The sequence below is a fragment of the Priapulus caudatus genome, unplaced genomic scaffold, assembly GCF_000485595.1.
Source record: "Priapulus caudatus unplaced genomic scaffold, Priapulus_caudatus-5.0.1 Scaffold177, whole genome shotgun sequence".
Lineage (NCBI taxonomy): Eukaryota > Metazoa > Priapulida > Priapulimorpha > Priapulimorphida > Priapulidae > Priapulus > Priapulus caudatus.
This window is the reverse complement of record NW_014577238.1, coordinates 302,261-308,900: the sequence shown is the minus strand read 5'-3', so window position 1 is coordinate 308,900 and position 6,640 is coordinate 302,261. Positions and strand designations below refer to the sequence as shown.

The 6,640-nt window shown below is 47.7% G+C and overlaps 1 protein-coding gene across 2 annotated transcripts in view; it reads left to right on the top strand.

The window, feature by feature from the left end:
- Positions 1-623: 623 nt before the first annotated feature.
- Positions 624-6,640, top strand: part of LOC106806746 (transmembrane protein 229B-like) — a 14,325-nt gene continuing 8,308 nt past the window's right edge. For both annotated transcript variants that reach the window (XM_014808796.1, XM_014808795.1), the window contains exon 1: positions 624-779. The gene's annotated coding sequence lies outside the window, so the exon portion shown is untranslated. The remainder of the gene's footprint in view (positions 780-6,640) is intronic.

The window sequence follows — 6,640 nt, the reverse complement described above, 5'->3', positions numbered from 1 at the left end:
TACGGGTTTAGCTGGTAGGAAAGTGTATTTACCTATCATATCTCGCGATCTATATGAGATACGTTTCTATAATTCTACATGCATAATGATACATGTCTTAGAAGTAATCACTGTGAGTTGACCTACAATTAACCTAATTAATTAGCAATTATGCATGCGCGGTAATGCCCATAGGCTATTATACGCATATCTCGCGAAGAAGTATGCTGCAAGTACATGGCTATATAGACTGGGACTCGCTCCCACCTCGATTACCCATCGAGTGACTAAGCTAAGCCGAGAGGTGGGAGCGAGTGCCAGTTTATAGGCGGTGCGCAGGCGGCACACTGCTTTCCAACTCCCGTACGAGCCTCGCCATTGGAACGTTGCAAAAACGTTGCAGCGACGCAAGAATGAGGTCACGAAGAGCGCCGGTAGGTGTTTCCTGATTCTGACAGCCATTTACATTACTGGGCAAGGTGTGCTAACGCGAGAATTTCGTCAGTCTTTGTGTGATTTCGCGTGACACAGCTCGGTTACAAACAGAGACAGTATGTTTTTATAACAAGTGAACACTGTTCTTGACATAGAAACAAAGACGGCAGCTGTTGGATGTGTATTTGTGCTGTGAAAGTGTGAAATCAAGTGAGCGTCGAGCGAATTTTGCGATCCCGCTTTCCTACCTGCTATATAAGTGTAAGCGTGCAACACTGGAACCGCGAGAGCAATTGCTGCCGGCAGCGTATATGGTTGCACGTAGGATTTTGACGGAATTTACAGGAAACTGTCGGCAATAATAGGTGAAAGAGAGTATAGAAACATTTTAAGAATTTGGTAGTAAATAGATTTCGTATTTAGTTAGCATTATATTTTATTGAAACGCTGCAAGTGCCTGTGGTGTGTGCGTGCGTGCGTAAGTGCGTGCGTGCGTGTGTACGTACTTGCATACGTACGTGTGTGCGTGCGTACGTACGTGCGTGCATACATACGTGCGTGCTTGCCTTATAGCCAAACGCGTATTAGTTTATCCAATATCACTGCTGGTGTTCCGTGTTCCGGTGAAGGACTGGGTACAGTTGAAGGAGAAGCCGTCCCGGAAGCAGCTTCAGGACTACCCTGCTGAACAGTCGTAATCTGAATCGGTGGGTCCGGGACTGGAACAGGCTCAGCATTGATCCAGATGGGATCTTGCGGCAGAGGTGCCACTCAAGGGACGCTACCGATGTTTCGCAAATTTGTCTCCCTCGAGAATACCATCAGAAGGTCTATGAGGAGCTACACGAGAAGATGGGGCACCTGGGTCCCGACAGGGTGATTGCGTTGGCCAAGGATCGGTTCTACTGGCCCGGAATGTCATCTGATATTACTCACTACATCCGGAAGAGATGCCGCTGTCTCAAGGCCAAGAAACCTAACGTTGTGCGCCAAGCTGAGTTGAAGCCAATCCAGATGTCGCAACCGTTTGAGCTGGTTTCCATTGACTTTGTACACCTGGAGCGGTTTAAGGGTGGTCATGAATACCTGCTTGTCATCGTAGACCACTTTACCCGGTTCGTGCAGGCCTACGCGACAAATAACAAAGCTGGGAAGACCGCCGCCGACAAGATCTTCAATGACTATATTCCCCGATTCGGATTCCCGGGAAAGATCCACCATGACCAGGGTCGGGAGTTTGAAAATCAGCTATTCCATCAGCTTCAGAAGAGATGTGGCATCGGTCGCTCGAGAACAACTCCATACCACCCAGCGGGGAATGGACAATGTAAGAGAATGAATCGAACGATTTTTGCAATGCTGCGGACCCTGGAGAAGACCCACAAGACTGACTGGAAGAGTCATGTTAATCACGTCGTGCATGCCTATAACTGCACGAAGCATGAATCCACTGGTTACTCTCCGTTCAAGCTTCTGTTTGGTCGTTCCCCCCGATTGCCGATCGACCTTATCTTTGGGTGTGAGAGTGGAGAGGGCAACATCACTGTCGAGAAGTAGATGAACAGGATGAAGGAGTCCTACGACCTGGCCAGGGAGAAGATTAGGCGCTCCCAGGAGAAGGGCAAGAAGAATCATGATCGTTGTCTTCGCAGTTCCATTCTTCAAGAACGTTCGCAACCTCAATGAGAGAGGGGGGCCGGGCAAGTTACGGTCGTATTGGGAGGAAGACATACAGGTCGTCACCCGACGGATGTCACCAGACTCGCCAGTATACCAAGTCAAGCCAGAGAAGGGAACTGGGCAGGGGAGAGTTTTACACCAAAACCTGCTCCTCCAATGTGACGAGCTACCGTTTCAGGGCATGCAACCTCCTTGGTTACAGAAGAGGGAAGAGGAAGCCACGGCGAGTGCGGGACCAGCAACGACGACAGCAGGACATTCCATCGAGGCCAAGCAACACAGACAGCGATTCGTCAGGGGAGTTCGTCTTACAGAACCAGAGTTCTGAACACCGCATGACGCGCCCGAAACCGGTGTTGATAGTTTGAATGATGAAAGGGTGAGGACCATGAGCGAGAATTTGAGTGAACATGATGATGGACAAGCCCCAGCCATGGCGAAAGGGTCAAGCGAGGACAGGCGGTCCCGAAGCCGAACTGTTCCAGCCATCTTCTGGATCATCCAGCGACCAGCTCAGCCCTGCAGTACAGGGGTCCAATGGTACGGCCACGTCAGGGGATCGGTCAAGCCAGAACGAGGCGGAAAGAAGCTCACAGCGTCAACAGCAACCTCGGCAGATGTTCACGTATGATCAGTTGGGGAATCCGTCGTACCAGCCGCAGCCACAAGCCTTTCCATTGGTCGGTGATCTTGTTTGGATGGATCATCCCGCTTTGGGGCACTACGCTGGAGAAGGTGGTGGAGGAGGAGGGGGAGAAGGGAGAAGGTGGTGGAGGAGGAAGAGAAGCTGATGGAGGAGGGGAGAAGCTGGTAGAGAAGGAGGAAGGGGAGGAGGGGGAGAAGCTGGTAGAGAAGGAGGAAGGGGAGGAGGGAGAAGGGAGGCTGGTGGAAGAGAGGAGGGGGAGAAGGAAGAAAGGGAGAAGGAGAAGGTTGTGGATGAAGGGAAAAGCTGGTGAGAAAGGAGGAAGGGGAGAAGGGAGAAGGTGGTAGAGAATGAGGGAGAAGCTGGTAGGAGAAGAGGAGGGGAGAAGGCTGGTGGAAGAAAGAGCGAAGGGAGAATGGAGGGGAGAAAGGGAGCTGGTGGAGGAGGAGGGAGAGAAGGTAGAAGCTGGTGGAGAAGGAGGAAGGGGAGAACTGTGGAAGAAGGAGGAAGGGGAGAAGGAGGGGGAAAGATGGTGAAGAAAGGAAGGAGGGGGAAGAAGGGAGAAGCTGTGGAGAAGGAGAGGGGGATGAAGGGAGAAGCTAGAGTGAAAAGGAGGAGAAGCTGCTGGAGAAGGAGGAAGCTTTGACCAGGCCTCTCACACTCTGCCCTCCTTCTCCCCCAGCTTATCCCTTACTCCCCTCCTCGCTTAGCACACAGCTCCGCTTCTCGCCACTCCTCCGCCTTCCTAATTCTCAACACCCTCACTCACCTCCCCACCAGCTTCTCCCTTCCTCTTATCCTCCACCACCTTCTCCCCTTCATCCCTCCTACACTCTCCACCAGCTTCTTACTCATCCGCATGCCTCCCTCTCCAACCACCTTCTCCCGTTCTCGCCCTTCCTCCTTCCTCCACCAAGCTTCTCCCCTCCTCACATTCTCCACCCACTTCTCGCCTTCTCACGCTTCCTCCTTGCTCGCAACCAGCGTCTCACCCTCCTCCTCCTCACACGCGACCTTCTCCCCTTCCTCATTCTCTACCAGCTTCCCCTCCTCCTTCCCACCCACCAAGCTATCTCTCCTCTTTGCTCCACCACCCACCATGCTTCACCACTATTCTGGCACGTGAGAATGCTTTGCGAATTACAGCTGGAATGACGTCACGAATTACGGCCGCGATTACATACCGATTGTTAACACAAACCACGTGACAAAATATGCAAATTATCTCCTGCACCGGCCTGAATATAGACAAGCGTTTCCACACACTGAGTCTGATTGGTTGGAATTACGTGCATGCTTGTAACTTTACATACACGCGTTTAATTATTTGTAAGACTTTGTCTGATTGGTTGGAATTACAAGCATGCATGTATCTTTACATACACACATTTAATTAATTACGTGCATGCTTGTAACTTTACATACACGCATTTAATTAATTAAAGGCATGCTTGTAAATAATTAAAGACGAGCCTGATCTGCTGTCATAACCATGTCTCTGATGTAGCACCTGTTGCGAGTAAATTGGGTGTTAACTCATTTGTTTCAGCTTATCGACTTGGGGGGACATGTCGCGGACGACATTTTTCAACGGGGGGAGTGTGGCGAAATGGATGGGGGGGGGGCCCTAAAAGTTTGTACAGTGTGGTACAGCCTAAAAAATACTTTTTTTATTACGAGAGCTCGTTTTTGATTTTGTATGAAAAAAAGAGCTCTCGTAATTTTGTTAACGGGAGCTATTTTAAGCTTGACCAGAGCTACTTTTTCATAGCATGATTTTGTTAAAATTTTCATAATTTTGATGCACTGACTCTAATAATGTCTCAGAAGCCAGAAATTGTGTCTAATTATCGTAAAGGTGTTTCCCAAACAAAAGTCAAGATTATGGTTTGGCGAAATCGACGAGATCACAAATTATTCCTAATGGTGACAAAATCACGGAGGCCGGGTTTACATGTTGCTGTATGCATGTTGTGTACAAAGTATGACTGCATGCACTGATTGTCTCATTCGCATTGTTTTTTAATTCAAATCTCGTTATGTCTAGCCATTCAATAAAAAAAACTTGCTTGCCCGAACAGGGAAGTGCAATTTCAAGCTACCTCTCCCGGGGCGAATTTTGGTTGCCCCGGGCCATCGGGCAAGCGGGTTTGTCGAGCCCGGCACCGCAGGGTTCGAATTTTGGCTGAAAATCTAGTGGACAGCAGAACCACCAACTTCAGAAAGTTGGTGGACCTGCACAAAAATTTGGTGGTCAGCTTATTTACTAGCAGTGAGTAACAAAATAGTATATAAAGATAACCATTGGAATTAAAACAGCATACGCATAACAAGGAGTTAATGAAGACAAATAGTGTCTTCATTAACTCTTGATGTAACTTAATTAGAGTTGGTCAAATAATGTTTCAATCTCTAGGAATGTCGCGGGAGCTTCTGGGTAAGGTTTTACTTTCGTTTTTCTCTTCTCCATTCCACGGTACCCCCATGCATAGATCTATCAATGCTGCCGCACATCCACAAAGTTACAAGTGCCTAGAATCTTCAAGTATATACAATTTACATTTCTTCTAAATATCTACCTGAATAAAAACAGTCCATTTTCTACGTGACGAATTCAGAAAACAGCTTTGATTACGTGCGTGTCAGGTGTCACTGGTCGTGCCCTAACTTCCCACAATTATAACAAAATAACCCCTGCGATATATAAACTTATTGTTACGCGGTTATAAAAACACATTGATTTCTTAGACTGTCGCGTCGCGGTGATTCGCCACACGAACAAAAACTGAGCTGCATAAACTCCCTCAACGCAAAAACATCTAAGCTAGGGTATCCAACGTAGACCGACCCGTTCCTCAGGAACGGTTGAGGAACGTTTGAGGAACGGTTGAGGAACGTTGAGGAACGGTTGAGGAACGCTGCCGGCGGCACGGGAGCGATTTTTTCTCGTAGCTTCCAACATTTTCGCTCTCGTAATTGTTGTTACCAGAGCGCTTTGAAAGCTGACGGGAGCGAAATCGCTCGCCGCTCCCGTGCGATGCCTTTTTCGCTGCCCAGGGGAGTCATTAGTAGTCCTCCTGTACTTTTCAAATCTGAAAGCCTGCTGTAGTGAGCGCTGCTATTGGTTGAGCTTGTTTCGTCACTCAATAACGTCACAGTATTGTCATATACATAGCACATTCAAAATTCAAAATTCAGATATGGCTCTATAGGTTAGCGGTTTGAGCGCCAGCGTCAAGTATGAAAGCTCGGTGGATCAAATCCCATCCGTTTTTTAATTATTTTCCTGTTTTCTGTATTTTCCTATCTTTATTCGTTGAACATTTTTTCCCCAATTAACGCAAATATTTACATGATTTATTTACAACATTTTAATAACAACAATTAATTTTTACAACAATTAAAAATTAAATTTTTTGTATATATTTTTAAATAGGATTTGGGTTAGGGTTAGAGTTAGGGTTAGGGTTAGGATTAGGGTTAGGGTTAGGGTTAGGGTCACAATGCAGTGAATGCACCATAAAACAGGAGTTTGAGGCACGTGATTTGTATCAACCAATGGCAGCGCTCGCTAAGCCCTATGTTCTTGATTGACCTAGGAAAAAAATACACGCCCCCCGGGCGTGGAGGGACAGTACCGCAATGTGGCAGCACTAGTGTTAGGATTAGGGTTAGGATCAGAGTTAGGGGTACGGTTAGGGTTAGGGTTAGGGTCACAATGCAGTGAATGCACCATAAAACAGGAGTTTGAGGCACGTGATTTGTATCAACCAATGGCAGCGATCGCTAGAGCCCTATGTTCTTGATTGACCTAGAAAAAAAATACACGCCCCCCGGGCGTGGAGGGACAGTACCGCAATGTGGCAGCACTAGTGTTAGGATTAGGGTTAGGATCAGGGTTAG